Source organism: Aotus nancymaae, unplaced genomic scaffold (genome assembly GCF_030222135.1).
Source record: "Aotus nancymaae isolate 86718 unplaced genomic scaffold, 86718_ANA_hifiasm-v0.15.2.pri h1tg000036l, whole genome shotgun sequence".
NCBI lineage: Eukaryota > Metazoa > Chordata > Mammalia > Primates > Aotidae > Aotus > Aotus nancymaae.
The window spans coordinates 31517164-31535104 of record NW_026988450.1 but is presented as its reverse complement, the minus strand read 5'-3'; the positions used below and the strand labels follow the sequence as shown (position 1 = coordinate 31535104).

Below are 17941 nucleotides of genomic sequence, written 5' to 3'. Positions count from 1 at the left end.
AGGCACGTTTTCTTTCTGAGGAACTACTTAAATATTATATTCTATGTGAACTAGTAAAATATTAATTTTACAAACAGTGCAAAAAGTAAAGAAGATATTGTAATTCTTAAAGCAAGAATTTAAGAAGTAATACAAGGCAATATGGCTAAAATGCCAGTAACTGAATTTAAAATAGAATTAACAAAAAATTAAGTTAGTCAAAAGATGGCAAAAAAGGAGGAACAGAAGAATCAGAAGCATAAGTGGCGAATAGTAAACAATAAATTGATAAAGTAAATCCAACAATATCAATAATTAAATTAAATGTTCATGGACAACATATGCCAATCAACAGAATGAAACTGTCAAATTGGATTCTTTAAAAAGCAAATCCCAACTACCATGCATATGCTGGCTTTTGTAGACCCGTACTTTAAAAATAAAGAATGGATAGACTGAATATAAATAGATGAATAAACATAATATCATGTTAGCAGCATAAAGAATCTAGAGTAATGTTGTATTAATGTAAGATAAAATACACTTCAATACTAAGTATAACTTATGTTCTGAGTGATAAAAACATAACATGTAAAATATGTGGGATGGGCCAGGTGTGGTGGCTCATGCCTGTAATCTCAGCACTTTGGGAGGCCAAAGTGAACAGATTGCTTGAGCCTAGGAGTTTGAGACAAGTGTGGGCAACATGATAAAATCCTGTCTCTACAAAGAAAAACAAAAAATAAAATAAAAATAGCTGGTGTGGTGGTGCACCTGTATTCCCAGCTACTTTGGAGGCTGAGGTGGGAGGATTGGTTTGAGCCTAGGAGGCAGAGGCTGTAGTGAACCAAGATCACCTCACTGCACTCCAGCGTGGGTGACAGAGACTTTGTCTAAAATTTTTTTTTTAATTTTTTTAAGTGAAATTAAAAATATATATATTCAGGATAAACTGATACAGTTCATATAGGGAAATGTATAGCTTTAAATACTACATTAGAAAATCAAAAAGATTTAACCTAATGACCCAGATTTCCACCTGAAGAATCTAGAAAAAGAAAAGTAAACCAAGAGTAAATGGAAGTAGGAATAAAGAGCAGAAATAGATGAAACAGAAAACTGACAATTGAGAAAAGTAAAAGCCCAGTTTAAAAAAATCCACAAAATTGATAAATTCCTGGCTATTCTAATCCAGAAAAAACGAGAGGGAGAAAGAGAGAAAATACAAATTACCAATATCAACACTGAAAGAAAAGTTGCCACTACAGATCCTTAAAGATATTGCAAGGACAATGAAGAAATATTTTGAATAAAAATATGCCAACAATTTTGGCTACTTGTTAATATCTATTGTGAAGAGCTGTTTAAGAAAAGATAATACATATAGAGTGTATATAAAAATGCGTATGTTACACTGATGCCAACTATAAGCCAGGCTTTTCGTATATCATATTTCACACAGTTTATAACTTAATGGGCAGAAATGATTTGCTCTGTTTTATAGGCGAGGAAACTGGAGCTGAGAAATAGTAACTAACTTTTCAAAATCTACACAGACAAAAAAGAAAAAAGTTGTTATTTGAATCCATTATCTACTTAACTCCAAAGTATACGTTTTTAAAATGATATAACATGTTGCTAAGGTGATACATATATAGTTTACCCTAATTGATACCAATTATATCTTCTAAGCCTCTCTTTTCTCATCCTCTCTCACATTCCAAATGCCAAAATTGTATATTTTTATACAAAAAAAAAAAAAAAAGCAGTGCAGTCGTGTGATCTTGGCTCACTGCCACCTCCGCCTCCCAGGTTCAAGTGATTCTCCTGCCTGAGCCTCCTGAGTAACTGGGATTACAGGCACATGCCACCACACCTGGCTAATTTTTTATTTTTAGTAGAGATGGGGTTTCACCATGTTGGTCAGGCTGGTCTCGAACTCCTGAACTTGTGGTCTGCCCGCCTTGGCCTCCCAAAGTGCTGGGATTAGAGACGTGAACCACTGCGCATGGCTGAACTTCTTCTCTTAAAAGCAAGACATATATTACAAAATAATGGGACAATAATCTGTGCTCTAAAAGTACTAAAAACATATAATAAGAAAGAACAAATGAGTTTTAAGTAGTATGAGCACAATTTAAAACAATCAGTATCACAACAACTTCTAAGTTCTCTGGGTTAGGGAGCGGATTTTACACAGCTTCATATTTGCCATAGGAACTTTGTCAAATTCAATCTTTATACCTGAAAGTATTATATAATTTAAATGGACATGACAGAATAAAAATAAAATAAAATTATTACCAAATGAATCATATTAAAATATAATTATTTAGTAAGCTAATCAAAATTTCTAACAGTATCAGACCAAAAATCATCTGACATCAGGTTTTTTTATCATCAGCAAGGTGTAAGTGACAAGGAAACAATGTTTCAAATTTTTATAGATAATTATATTACTTCTATGTTGAAACAAATTATAAATAAAACATGAGTTCAAATTAAAGATACTTTCAGATATTCAGATGAAATGGGAGAAGTTCCCTTATCCCTCTTGCAGGATATACAACAGGGGTGTGGCTTGCTTCTTCCATGACTGGTTGCTCAAACCTCTAAGGGGAGCGTGCAGATGGGCAGGTCATGTGGAGCATTTCTGACTCCTCGACAGTGTCTAGGGTTAAGTGTTTGCAACTCCTGAAGCCCCAGTGGGCATGAGTTGCAGGGTGCTCTTTCAGTTTTGCCTTCTGCAGGGGGCTTGTGTTAATCAGCTCGTCAGACCCTCTGCCTTATCACAAGGACAGAGGGCTTTCTGCATCCCAGGTTCTTGCCCTAGTGTACCAGAAAAATCAGATCACACATGGGCTTGGAGGATGGGTGCAAGGTTTTGTTGAATGGTGGAGGTAGCGCTCGTGAGATGCATGGGGAGCCACAGGGGGATGGAGTGGAAAGGTGGGTCTTCCCCTAGAGTCAGGTTGCCCAGTGGCCAGACTCTCCTCTGACTGCCTCCAACCAGATTCCACATCATTCCACCATCAATGGCCTGATGGTGTCTGCTGATGTCTGTCTCTGTGTTCTCCTGCTCTTTTGAACTCCAGCCACTTGTGTCTGTGCCTGCTGGGGTCTTGGGTTTTTATGGGTACAGAATGGGGGGCATGGTGGGCCAAAAGGCAACTTTTGGGGCATGGAAACAGAAATGCCTGTTCTCATTTAGGTCCGTGAGCGCAGGCCCAAGGGTGGAGCCCTCACCAGGGACCCCACCCTTCTCTACCCAGCACTTCCCTGCCCCCTCCCATATCACAAGTACTCAAAATATTAACTCACTGGTTTTTCTAGGAAATTCATTTGACTCTCTACATATTATGAGTGAAAAACACGAAAGAAGAAGACAGAATAGGAAACGCTGTAAGCTCTCCCAGATTCCAACAGAAGGAAGTCCGAGGATGACAGTTGTGTAGCAATTCTAGAAAATAACTGTACCAAATTAGAACAGGAAGTCAGTGAGCTCCAAAAAGAAATTCCTCATAAAGAATGCCAGGACAAACAACAGGAAAGTACACTTGATGAAAAATTCATGGTTCAGTTATGAAGCAAATTTTAATGTGGTGTGATTTTCAGCAACTAAGTTAAAACCCATTTGACCTTAATTCTGGTGAGATTCTTCTGCTAACAGTAAAGTCTTGACAGTGGTCCTTTAGGAAGAGAATTCTAGCATACTGCTTGGATCTGAAGCTAAAAACATTAAAACAATAATTATTTTTTCTTTTTTTTTTTTTTTTTTCTTTCTGAGACAGAGTCTCATTCTGTCGCCCTGGCTGGAGTGCAGTGGTGTGATCTCAGCTCACTGCAACCTCCCCCTCCCTGGTTCAAGTAATTCTCCTGCTTCAGCCTCCCTAGTAGCTAGGATTACAGGTGTGCACCACTGCACTCAGCTAATTTTTGTATTTTTAGTGGAGACAGGGTTTCACCATGTTGGCCAGGCTGTTCTTAAACTCCTGACCTCATGATCAGCCCACCTCAGCCTCCAGCATCCCAAAGTGCTGGGATTACAGGCATGAGCCACCACACCCAGCAAATACTTATTTAGAATCAACATATAAATAAATACTGAGATATTTATTTAAATGTAGATAATTTATGGAATATTTCTGTAGATATGGATATAAATAAGGCATGGAATATTTATGTTGAGTCAAGTTATAAATTAACAACAGAAGACCCAATTAATTATACCTGCAGAGTCAAATGTAAATATTATCAACATTAATAATGTGAAAGTAAAATTATAGATGCCACAATTTGAAAATGAATAATTAAGGGTGCAAAACAACCATGTTTTAACATTAGTTCAAAATCAAGAGTTACTGTTACTGAGTATGATGAAATAATACATGTAAGTGTAAACAATGTTTAAAGTTACAAGGGGAGCTAATAGAATAATAATTAATAATACTAATCTGCAGAGTCAAATGTAAATATTATCAACATTAGTAACATGAAAGTAAAATTCTAGATGGCAAAATTTGAAAATGAAAGGGTCCAAAATGCCATGTTTTAATTAGTTCCAAATCAAGAGTTACTGTCTGAATATGATGAAATAATACATATAAGTGTAAACAATGTTTAAAATTACAAGGGGAGATAATAGAAGAATAATTAATAATACTAATCTCAGTAATTGGGAGGATAGGAATTAAATAGTATAAGTTAAATATTTATCTTTCATAATAGAGGCAACAGAGTTGATATTTCAAGAAAGAGCTTATTATACGAAGTTGTGGGATCAAACAACAAATGATAATAACAGTTGAAAATGATTGCTTCTGGCAAGTGGGTATGCACAGAACTTTTTATTATAACATTTTCTGTACTATTTGAATTTTTAGCATGCCCATTCTGCTCTGATAAAAATAATATAATTTTAAATAAAATATAAGCATTACGTATACAGTGCCATGTAAACTTGACTAACAAATTAATGTTTTGAATATATTGCCATCGATGTGAGCAAAAGAAAGCATATAAAACCATGAATACAGCAATTTTTAAGAGGTAGACCATGGTTACATGTCATATAAAATTTCATTCTATATATAATTTCAATAGCAATAAAATAAAGATTAATTCAACAGGAATAGTTTTAGTTCTAAGTATTCTGCAGGCAATGCTCTTTTATAAGCTAAAATAAATGCAAAGAATCAAAATACTACTAAGCAGTCATGATGTTAAGTCACAGCTGAAAAGATACAAGCTATCAATAAATCAAGAACTTCAATAAGTCTTAAAAGCATATTTAACTATATTCCAATAATGAGGAATATAAATTAATAATGAAAACTGTTGGCCAGAATAATCTCCAACAGAATTTCTGAGCCATCCCCAATCTTCCCATTAAAATTTGGCTGTCACCAATTAAAATAATAGAGAATATTTTTCCTTCAAAGATAAAATTTTAGTGTTCATAAGCCCTTCTCTCCACTGGCAGTCTTTTTTACTATATGTGGTTCAAAAGTCCAGGCTATTTTAAAACAGCTTTAGAAATCTCAGACTTCAAACTATATAAGGAAGATGTAATTTAAAAGTATACAATTTTGTATTATTCAATGAGCTTAAATCCTGAAAACCAACTGTCTTGCAGTCTTCTCGGTTTCAACCTTCTCCCACGCAGACTGGATTCACCTGTGAACAAATCCTTTGCCTCACTCAGTCCTTGTCATTATACATTTACTTTCACCTGTGTCTTATGAATATTTCTAACCAAAGCCTTGAAGAAATCAGCTTATTTTTGGCTTATACTCCATAATCTGCAACTTGACTTCAAGAAAAATCTACTCTTCTCACATAGCCACCTAGCAGCTGATAAATACCTTAGAGTAGTGTGGTCTAAACAAACTTTCTGCTCTGAAATGCACTTATTGACAATTACTATACATAAAGGTAGATTCTGTTATGTTAGTGATTACAGGATTATAATATCCAGTATGTTATACAACGTGTGCCATAACTGAGAAATGGAGCAAGCAGTCTCTGCAGGCATGTTTTCAGTCTTCAGAAGCCAGTCATTCTTAAAATTCTTAGAAATTGGCAGTGGGAGACTTATATAAGCAGTTGAAATATAATATTAAGAGAAAAGAGTGGTAGTACATGGTGATCCAAACAGATAGTTTTGTTACTTCTTCTAAATCACTCTCAGTACAGCACAGTTGCAGAGATCCAACAAAAAGTAAAAAGTAGAAATCCCGGAAAGCTTAGAAAGCACAGGAGATAATGTTAGCAGGAGGGAATATATCCAAGTCACACAGCACCGAAGTGGCCACGAACCTGTATGGGCCTGCGGCAACCTCAATTCTTGCCTCCTCAGAAGAAAGAATTCAACTGAGGGGCATAAGGCAGAAGGTGAGACCAAGGCAAATTTTAGAGCAAGAGTGAAAGTTTATTAAAAAGCTTTAGAGAGCCGGGCGTGGTGGCTCACGCCTGTAATCCCAGCACTTTGGGAGTGGGAGGCGGGTGGATCATGAAGTTAAGGGATTGAGACCATCCTGGCTAACCCGGTGAATCCCCCGTCTCTATCAAAAATACAAAAACCTAGTCGGGTGTGGTGGCACGTGCCTGTAGTCCCAGCTACTTGGGAGGCTGATGCAGAATAGCTTGAAACCAGGAGGCGGAGGTTACAGTGAGCCGAGATTGTGCCACTGTACTCCAGCCTGGGTGACACAGCGAGACTCCGTCTGGGGGGGGGGGGGGGGGGGGGAAGCTTTAGAGTAAGAATGAGAGGGAGGAAAGTATATTTGGAAGAGGGCCAAGCAGACTACTTGAGAGATTGAGTGCACTGTTTGACCTTTGATTTGGGTTTTATATGTTGGCATGCTTCCAGGGTCTTGCATCCTTTCTTCGCTGATTCTTCTTTTGAGGTGGGCTGCCTGCATGTGCAATGACTTGTCCACATTTGGAAGAGGTGGTATGCATGGTGTTTCATGGAGTTGTACGCATGCTTACTAGAGGCATTCTTCTCTTACCAGTCCAAATGTTCCTAGATGGTCATATGCCAGTTAAACTCCACCCTTTTGCCTCTTAGTGTACATGTGTGAGCACACTTGCCCAACTCCTGAGATCTGATCTGGAAACTGCTGATCACCGATTTCAGGTGTTTCTGTTTATTGGGAGGCTGCCTTTCCCTGGCACAACTGCGACCAATTATAATGTTAGAGAGGAAGTTTAACAAGTACCTGACCATCACCTGATGGTTGTCTGACATTTCTGATGGGATGAGGAGCCTCTCCTGCCCTGCTTATTTCTCTCTATCTACCTACTGTGACAATAATAGCAATGATATCAACTATTAATTACATGTATTGAATATTTATTATGTGCCAGGTATTTTACCTCTACTATCTCAAACCTCAATCCTCATATTACAGATTTTAAAACCAATACTTAGCAAGGATATCTAACTTGCCCATATCTAGCAAGTGATAGCATAGGGCTTTAAACCAAGGCAATCTGATTCCAAAAGTCAACATGCTTAAGCAAGCTGCTACACATAGCAAAACAAAGATTTATGCATAAAAGGGTAAGAGTGGCAGATAGATTTTACTGGAGCTAAGCTCAAAGATATAAACAAGACATCAAAAGAAAAGAATGATTATTGGTCCTACAAAGAAAAATAAGGAAAGATGAATTAACAATCTGTTGGACCAGTACTAAGTGGAATTCAAAGGTGCCTTAATTCCTTCTGGAAACATTCTCCAAAACTCAAGATTGATACAGGAGGTAGGCATAAACCACAATTAACTGGTGCATGGGAAAGGCAAAGGTAAGGATTGTAGGGAAGTTGTAACTTTGTCTCTGAAAATTTGAGTTTAAGTCTGCTGAAATGACTTGACAATTGTGAAAATAAACATAATTTAAAAGCTGCTGGAACCCCCAAAACACATTAAGCCTTAAGAAAGATGTGACTGTGATCTGAGTCACATATGGTTACAACTTCTGTTTCTCAGATTATAAATTAACTCACTTTCTTATTTCTCTTGTTCTGTACAGCGACTAGAGAAAATTAAATGATAGAGACACAAACCTCTGCCTTTTAACGACCCTTGTTATAGATTAACTTCTCCTTTCTTGTCCTGCTTTGCTTAGACCAGATGACAGAAAACCCAAGACTATCATGCCCTCTGTAAAAATTGTTAAATGTACCCTTCCCAAAAAGAAACACCATCTGTAACCAATCACATTGCTGTAATTATGCTCTAGCCTTGTATGTAAAATGTAATCCTGCTAAAACTCATCTGTCTCTGCCTATCTAAATGAAACCTTAACTTTCCTACTTCTGAATGCTGATTACATCCCTTAGAAGCTGATATTTCCAGGAAGGCTATCCTCAAATTCTGCAATTGAATAAACTGCCTTTAAATTAGATTCTGACTCTTTTGATTATTTTAGGTTGGCACGATAGACAGATTATTGGAGAAAAACAAAACTTATTGCATGCATAGGCATGGGGGCCACACACAAAGTATGAGACTCAAAGAAATCTCATACTTTTTTGAGAGTCCTGACGTGTTAATACCATATGGAAAGGAATAGAGGCTTGGAACATGGAGACCAGTAGGTGGTAGAGGGGAGGAACTGCATTTCAAGCAAAAGCCATCTTGTTACGCAGATGAAATCTTTCAGGTAGCAGCTCTCAGAAAGAGAGCTATTAAAAAATAGCCTATAGTAAAAAGTTTCTCTGTTAGAGCTTCAAAAGTGTCATTTAGTCTCTTTTTCCTAAGTTAATCTTTCCTAGATCAAGATAATGTAGATAAGAGGGTCTCAGAGAAATCCTGTTCACATCTACTATTTACTTCACTAATGTAGATCTTTCCTCTACAGATGTAAATCTCCCCCACAAAAGGACAGCTCTTCAGAACTATTCCTGTGTCTGCATCCCCTCTCAATGCCTATCTCAAAATATACCAAAAAAAAGTATATTTTGGGGTGAGATACTCTACTTTCCTTCAGAGTGAACATATTTTAAGAGTTTACTTGTAAGTCACGGACATAAATGTGGAAATAATAGACACGGGGGACTCCAAAAGGGAGGAGGGTAGGAGTGAGGGTGAGGATGGAAAAGTTACCTGTGAGGGACAATGTTTACTATTTGGGTAATGGGTACACTAGAAGGCCAATCCCCACCAGTAGGCAATATACCCATGTAACAAACATAAATATGCACCCCCCCCCGAATTTAAAATAAACTAAAAAGTTTAAGAAAGAGTTTACTTATAAGTGATTTAAATTCATTGAGCATATTTTAATAAAACTAAATTTAAATCAATTCCCATAATGAATAAAGTATTATGAAAAGAGAAGGAATATAAAAACCTAAATGAATCAAAAAAGATTGACATAGAGATTTGCATGGAAAATGGAGGTGATGGAATCATGTGGTTCAATACTATATTGGTTTCAATGGGCCATTAATAATCATTTTTATGTTCAAATTTACATTTTTCTCTTTTCTATAATTGTTATGGTGGCAATTACATTTTTTATATTTGCTGACCCATGAATCAGATATCCAATGAGATCCTCAGTAGTCTGATGCAAGAAAGGAATTATCTGGCCTTTTGAAGAATAGAGAGTAGAATGGATCTGACTGAAAATGACTCAAGATTCTACTACATCTGGTCTATATTGGGATGGGGATTTTAGAACCCTTTAGAATTGAAATACTATCTTCTTGGAGAATTTCATTTCCAAGTTTTGTGAATGCATTTAAATATTAAATTTATAAATAGATGGATAGGTGGAAAAGTAGATAAGTAGCTTTCTCAGAGAACTTGTGAGTATGCAATGTAAACTATGATGTGAGAAACTTAGTGTAATCAAAAAGAATGAATTAAACTCAAAATATTATCCAAAATAATATACTTTTGAGATTCCATCAATAAATTATTTGCCCAAGTTACACAGGCCAAATGTAATATTCTATGTCTGTAAGACATTTCATGGCTTGTAATTTTGTATGTAAAAACAACTCTTTAATTAACTCTCTTATTCTCTAAGTTGGCTCAATTTTTCTAAAATTTCTTATATGGTCATTCAACACAGCATGATTGCTGCATGTAATATAATATGACAAGATTGCCCATTAACTTGTTCTCTAAAATACCCTTAAGTAACTGAGTTAATACAATATTTAGAATTGAGCAATCAGGTGGGAAATCTTGCTCTTAACTGTAGCAACTGCTGAGCACACAGATTACAGCAGTCTCCCTTCAGCTTTTTATTCATGAGCCTTCAGTGGCAATTTATTCCTCCAGGAATCAAGTGCTCCAAATCAAACAAAAATTTTAAAGACAATGTTTTCCTCTTTAGAAAACACATTTAAAATAAAGAGAATTCTTCTTCTTGCTTTTTCTTCCTGTATCTATGAAAATGTTCATACCACTCAGTCTCCATTAACTACTCAAGTGTGAAGTTTACTCAGAACTTTAAAATTAATATAGTTAATGTATGTTCTTTATTTCAGAAGAGGGTTTTGTAAATGTCGGTCTTTTAAATCTCAATTTTTCCTTATCTAGCCAAAGTGAAAAGGTAGGATCCATTGTTAAATGACAGTTCTCTAACCACAACTTAAAGAATCAATGTGTTTTATCAATAGATCATAAATATTTGTATCTACCAGACATTGTATATCATTTACAACAAAATTTTATGAGTCGTTTTTTTTTTTTTTTTTAAGACAGTCTCACTTTGTCACCCAGGCTGGAGTGCAGTGGTGCGATCTCGGCTCACTGCAACCTCCGCCTCCCAGCTTCAAGCAATTCTCCTGCCTCAGCCTCCCGAGCAGCTGGGACTACAAGCACGTGCCACCACACTGAGCTAATTTTTGTATTTTTTAGTAGAGACAGGGTTTCACCATGTTGGCCAGGATGTTTTCGATCTCTTGACCTTGTGATCCACCCACCTTGGCCTCCCAAAATGCTGAGATTACAAGAGTGAGCCACCGCGCCCAGCCTGAGTAGTTATTTTCAATGCAAATTTCTAAGCTGTTGTCTAGATTTACTGAATCAGAATTTCTGGAAGTGAGGCAAGGTAAACTGCATTTTAATAAGTCTTCCAAAGGTTCTTTGGACATATTAAAATTTGAAAGTGTTTGAATTATAGATTCCATAATTCCTCACCTGGAATCCTGGACTTATTTACCGAAGCTTTATGAAGTGAAAAATAAATGTATTTATACTATATACATATATGTAACAAATAAGTTACCAAAATATATTCATATTTTAAATTTAGACTCATTATTTATAATATATTTTGATTTTCAAATAAATAAGCCATACTGAATGAGGCTTAAGAGAAATTTGATTTTTATTATTGTTAATGGTATGTGTATAAACCTTAAACCCAAAGTTAGAACAATGAAGTCATTATTTCTTCTTTATTCTTTGAGACGGAGTCTCCTTCTATCACACAGGCTGGAGTGCAGTGGCACAATCTCAGCTTACTGCAACCTCCACCTCCCTGGTTCAATCAATTCTCCTGCCTCAGCCTCCTGAGTAGCTGGGATTACAGGCATGTGCCACTACACCCAGCTAATTTTTGTACTTTTAGTAGAGACGGGGTTTCACCACGTTGGTCAGGCTGGTCTCGAACTTTTGACCTCATGATCCACCCGCCTCGGCCTCCCAAAGTGCTGAGATTACAGGCATGAGCCACCGCATAGGCCCTACTTATTTATTCTTTAAATAATCTTATGCCAATCCTTCTACTAAGTGCTGGAGATAGAAATATGTATTACACATACTCCAGTAAAAAAGTGAGATGGAGTCAGTTAGGTCAGATCTCTTTCATTGTAATAATTTTCTCAGCTAAAATTTTTGCAAAGGCATTTTTACCAACTGCTACTAGGCCCATCCAATGACTGCTTTTTCAGGTATTGTATTTTTTTCAGACATTGTATTTTTTCTCTTTAGAAGTGTCACCCACTTCAATTTTATATTATCCATTTCTCTTCTTAATGTGTTCCTATTTTTTTTAAAAAAAAATGAACATATTTATAATACATACCCATAAAGAAATATTTAATGTCAGTTGTTAATTTCATCATCTCTGTCATTTTTGTGCCTATTTCTTTTGAGTAATTTTTCTCATAGCAATGTTCACAATTTCTTCTTGGGTATAGTAATTTTTTATTTCTTCTTAAAAACAAAAAGGGGATACATGTGCAGAATGTACAGGTTTGTTACATAGGTATTTGTGTGCCATGGTGGTTTGCTGAACCTATTGACCCATCTTCTAAGTTCCCTCCACTCACCCCAAAACCCCCAATAGGCCCTGGTATGTGATGGTCCCCTCTCCATGTCCATGTGTTCTCAATGTTCAACTCCCACTTATGAGTAAGAACATGCAGTGTTTGGTTTTCTGTTCCCATGTTAGTTTGCTAAGGATGATGACTTCTAGCTTCATCCATATCCCTGTAAAGGACATTATCTCATTTGTTTTTATGGCTGCATAGTATTCTGTGGTATATATGTACCACATTTTCTTTATCCAGTCTATCATTGATGGAGATTTGGTTTGTTCCATGTCTTTGCTATTGTAAATAGTGCTGCAATAAACATACATATGCATGTGTCTTTATAGTGGAATGATTTCTATTCCTTTGGATATATACTCAGCATTGGGATTGCTGGGTCAAATGATATTTCTGGTTCTAGATGCTTGAGGAATTGCCATACTGTCTTCCACAATGGTTGAACTAATTTACATTCTCACCAACAGGTAAAAGTGTTCCTATTTCTCCACAGCCTCATTACCATCTATTATTGCCTGACTTTTTAATAATCACCATTCTGACTGGTGTCAGATGGTATCTCATTGTGGTTTGGATTTGCATTTCTCTGATGATCACTGATGTTGAGCTTCTTTTCATATATTTTTTGGCCACATAAATGTCTTCTTTTGAGAAGTATCTGTTAATATCCTTTCCCCACTTTTTGATGATTTTTTTTTCTTGTAAGTATATTTAAGTTCCTTGTAAATTCTGGATATTAGGGTCTAGTAACTTTTGATTAGGTAATGGATATTGTATATTTTACATTGTTGGGGACTAGATTTTGGTCTGACAGGCAATATATTTAGTTAATCCTTTAGAAGTTTGTTTTTAAGCTTTGAAGAGAGGGTATTAAAATACTCCCTCTCAATGGAAGTTCCACAAGAGAATTAAATCCTAACGTCTAAGGCAACATTGTAGGTAATGAATTAATTTCTCTCTAACATATTTAGAATGGTATTATACTAACCTTGAGAGAATTAAGAAAATACTTATTTATATTATGTTTCATACAACCTCAGTTTAAAAAGACTGACAATTTAGGCACACTAATGTAGTATAACCCCTTTGACATCTCCCCTAAAGGCCAGGTATTCAAAAAGACTCTTCATTCTAGCTGACCAAAACTCAAATGTCTCCCGGGCCTGTATGAATTCTGGAAACTTTTCAACTTACAGCTTTCCATGGGATTTTTTGCCTGACCTCAAAGAGTTTCTTTTACATATGCACAGCTTAGTATTTAGCAACAAGCTCTATGGGATTCCTATACAGATATTTGAAATTCTTTCTCCATGCAATTTCAACCTTTTTGTTCTTCTGTTCACAAATTCCATATGCAACAATCTCCCTGTACACTAGTCTCTGTCTGTTTAACTCAATGATACCACTGTGCTCTGATCAAGATAACCATCCCTGCACTGTAGCCCAGAAAGTGCCTGAAAGCAGAAAGCTGGGATCACTGTAGGCTTAGCTTATTTGTTTTCCTTCTTTCAGAACTCTGACAACTGCTTAATCAATATCCAAAAATTGTTGCTGCACATGTAGTCCAGTTTTCTAGTTGTTTGTGGAACGATGGAAGTGTAGTTCCAGAGTGAGAGTTTCGTCTTTGACTTTAAATTATAATTGATGGATAGCCAAATGGGATTTTAGTCAAAAGACTGCCATTATTATATTTTTATTTCAGATCACCATAGCAGTTCTGTGGAAGAAAAATGTGAGAAAGAGTAGACTAGTGAAGGAGAGAAGCTCCACAATTACTTAGAAGGTAAAATTACGAGGACTAGATGACTTATTGAATATAAAATATGAGGAGAAAAAGGAGTCAGAGATAGCTCTAAGAATTCAAGTTTGGGTGTCTGAGTGTCAAAAATGTATATATGAAGAAAATTGAATATTGTGGCCATTTCGGTGTTGTCCATATTTCCCTCAAGACATCTTTGGATCACCCAAATAGAAATAACTTTTGAGTATAGAAACTTGAGTTTCAATTTGTATATTTTGGGAAAGGTCTTGGGTGGAGAGAGAAAATCAAGAGTAAGCAGCATAAAAATATTAGTTGAAACTATAAATAGTATTATTCAGGAAGAATATATAAAATAATAAGAGAGCTGGTGGCTCATGCCTATAATCCTGGCACTTTGGGAGGCCAAGGTGAGCGGATTGCCTGAGGTCAGGAGTTCGAGACCTGGCCAGCATGGTGAAACCCCATCTCTACTAAAAATACAACAATTAGCCAGGTTTGGTGGCAGGCACCTGTAATCCCAGCTACACGGGAAGCTGTGGCAGGAGAATTGCTTGAACCTGGGAGGCGGAGGTTGCAGTGAGCCAAGATCATGCCACTGCACTCCAGCCTGGGCAACAGAGCGAGACTCTATCTCAAAAAAAAAAAAAGTAAAGTAAAAGAACACTAACATTTAAGACACAATAGGATAAAATGAAGTGAGATGAGTAAGTCCTGAGAAATGAAGGGAGCCAGGAGATTGTAGAGTTATATAATCAAGGTAGTGAGGACTCTCAAAACGAGGGGTTAAACTATGACTTCAAATACAATAGGAAATTCCAGGAAAATAAGGGCTGAAAGAATGGTCACTGGCTTAGGCAATTAAGAGGAAACTAGTAGCTTTTTACCCGCTTAGTAGGTGAGGATTTTTGTAAGCCAAATGGCAGCAGGTAGAGAAAAAGAGAGAATAAATAGCAAGCACAGATTACTTTTAAAGGACTAAAGATGCAAGAGGATTGACTAAATTGAAGCTAAAGAAAGATATGGGTCAAGAGTATGTGCCTTTTAGTATATGTGACTTGAATTCTAGTAAGCTGAAGAGAACTTAAAAGTGCAGGAAAGAGGGAAAAGTAAATGGATTAAGGTCCCAGAAGAAAGAGGCCAAGATAAAATCAAGAACACAGAGGGACTGTTCAGCCTTAATTCAGAGTCTTGACCCCCATTAGTATCAGAAGAAAGAACATATAGGAATAAGCATCCAAGGCCACAAAGAACGCTAGTTCTGAGCAAGAGTTCCTGCGTGGTCTCCAGAGCAGTGGCAGGACCCTGATCTGAAGATGGTACGCCAGAGTTTAGGGAAGGAGAGCAAGGGTGTTAGAAACTGAGCATCAAGGCCTTATTCTGGGAGATGACCTTCATCCACAATCTTGAACAGTGACAAAGACCCTGGTTGGGAACTGTTACCAATGTGATTTTTCACATAACATTAAGAGCATTTACATGAGAAGAGATAAAAAATGAGGACGTTGATGATAACGATGATGATTTAAATAGACACTCTAATGTACCCCCAAGGTACTCCCTTCAGGATTGTATTCCCCTGGAATTCTGGGAGTATCTTTGACTGACAGCCCTCAGCTGCCAGCCCTCTCAGCAAATAAATCTCAGCTGAAGAGAGCTGCCTTCCCCAAGGTCATGATTCTCTCCTGGCTACAGTCTGCCCCAATGACCGGTCAATTCTAGGTTATAGAATTCAGCCTCCTTGCCTCAACTAGTGACAAAATTGAAGATGCATCTTAACTTCAGAGTTCCCTAAAGAGTCAGCTAAGGCTAAAGAAGATATTGTCAACTTCTTTCCCTTCCTCCACAGATAGAGTAATCACATAAAATACAGGACACCCAGTTAAATTTGAATTTCAGATAAATGTGTCCCAAATAGTGTATTTTATATTAAAAATTACTCTTTTACTAGAAATTTAAATTTAACTGACTATCCTGCATTATTATTTGATAATGTGACAACTCCATCTGCAGGTTTAATTCTGAGCGTACTCTTGTATTAGTCTGTTCTTGCACTGCTATGAAGAAATACCTGAGACTGGGCAATTTAGAAATAAAAGAGGTTTAATTGCCTCATGGTTCCACAGGCTGTACAAGAAGCATGGCTGAAGACGCCTCAGGAAACTTAACAATCATGATGGAAAGAAAAAGGAAGCAGGTATGTCTTCACATGGCCAGAGTAGGAGGAAGGGGTGGAGGAGGGAAAGTGCTACACACTTTTAAACAACCAGATCTTCTGAGAAATCTATCAGGAGAACAGCAACAAAAGGATGGTGCTAAACCATTCTTGAAGGATCCATCCCTATGATTCAGTCACCTCCCACCAGTCTCCACCTCCAACATTGAGGATTATAACTCAACATGAGATTTGGGCAGGACATAGATCCAAACCATATCGGCTCCCTAGTAAACTTCCCTCATGTCAATCTCCATCTCAGCATTGGCCTCCCAGGGAATCCAACCTAAGACTAAGGGTAAAAGAAGGAAGATTTCAAGTACATCAAGGAGATACTTGGTGACAAGTTGACACCTTCTACCCTGGAAGAGCAATGATTTATTTTGCCTGCTATATACATATTAAGATATAGATTGCCATGTCTTTTTTTTTTTTTTTTTCTGAAACAGAGTCTTACTCTGTCACCCAGGCTGGAATGCAGTTTCACAATCTCGGCTCACTGCAACCTCCACCTTCAGGTTGAAGCGATTCTCCTACCTCAGCCTCCTCCTGAGTAGCTGGGATTACAGGCATGTGCCACCATGCCCAGCTAATTTTGGCAATTTTAGTAAAGATGGGGTTTCGCCACGTTGGTCAGGCTGGTCTTGAACTCCTGGCCTCAGGTGATCCACCTGTGTTGGCCTCCCAAAGTGCTGGAATTAGACGCATAAGCCACTGCACCCGGCTGCCATTCCTTTCCGTAGGGCCTTAGACTATATACCATTGTCCAAAAGTTTAAAGAGTTGTTTGCTCTATCAACATGGAATCTCACACAAAGTCATATCAGACCAGTGGAGGCACAGCACTAGACACAAGCTTGAGATTCCGTGGTCCTCTCACATACGGCATTACCCAGAATCTGCCAGCCTGCTAAAGCAAAGAAAAACCTACTTAAGGAGGTATAGCTAAGACACCAGCTCAAAGACAATACCCTACAAGAAGGGTCCACTGTTCTCCAGAATGCAATATACACATACACATACACATACACATACACATACATATGCATATACACACATATACATAGATAATGGTTCTGTGTCCTCAAAAAGTAAATGCATGGCTCTAAAAACCAAGAGATAGAAGAGATCATCTCACATATATCACTCCCTGTGAACCACACATAGAGAATTTTGTTTCCTGCCTCACAATGCTGGGATCTGCAGGTTGAGAAGTCTTGACTAGCAAAGAAGGAATGCTACTACTAGGGAAAACGGCAAGAATCTCGATGAACTTTAATCTATGGCTGTCAGTCTAGCACTTTGGGCTTTACGTAACAAGGGAGTAGCAGACCAGAAAGATCACCTGGTTGGTAGAGGTAATTGAAATTGATCATCAGGAGGAGGTAAAGCTGCTAATATCCAATTGAGACAGGGAGAAACATATCTGACACATAAGGGAGCCACTTAGTGTCACTTGTTATTCCCTTGCCTAATTTTGATGGTAAATGGATAAATACAGAAGCCGTGGCCTGAAAGGGTATAAAGACCAGGAATAGCACACTCCCTGAAAAGTACTATGATGGGATAACATAGAAGGAGCATATAAAATAAGAAGACAAGAATATTAGATGAAAGCCATGCAGAAGTCAAAACAGGCTTTCTCTAAACTCAGAGTATATATATATTTCTCCTATAACTGTCAACGA

The 17941-nt window shown here is 37.2% G+C and overlaps 1 long non-coding RNA gene across 1 annotated transcript in view; it reads right to left on the bottom strand.

Moving 5' to 3' along the window:
- Window positions 1–2842: 2842 nt before the first annotated feature.
- The window catches only part of LOC135277967 (uncharacterized), a 69974-nt gene continuing 54875 nt past the window's right edge, over window positions 2843–17941 (bottom strand). The window contains exons 2-3 of the long non-coding RNA XR_010345498.1: window positions 14552–14667; window positions 2843–3708 (exon numbers count right to left, since the gene is read on the bottom strand). This is a non-coding gene — a long non-coding RNA (uncharacterized LOC135277967). The remainder of the gene's footprint in view (window positions 3709–14551; window positions 14668–17941) is intronic.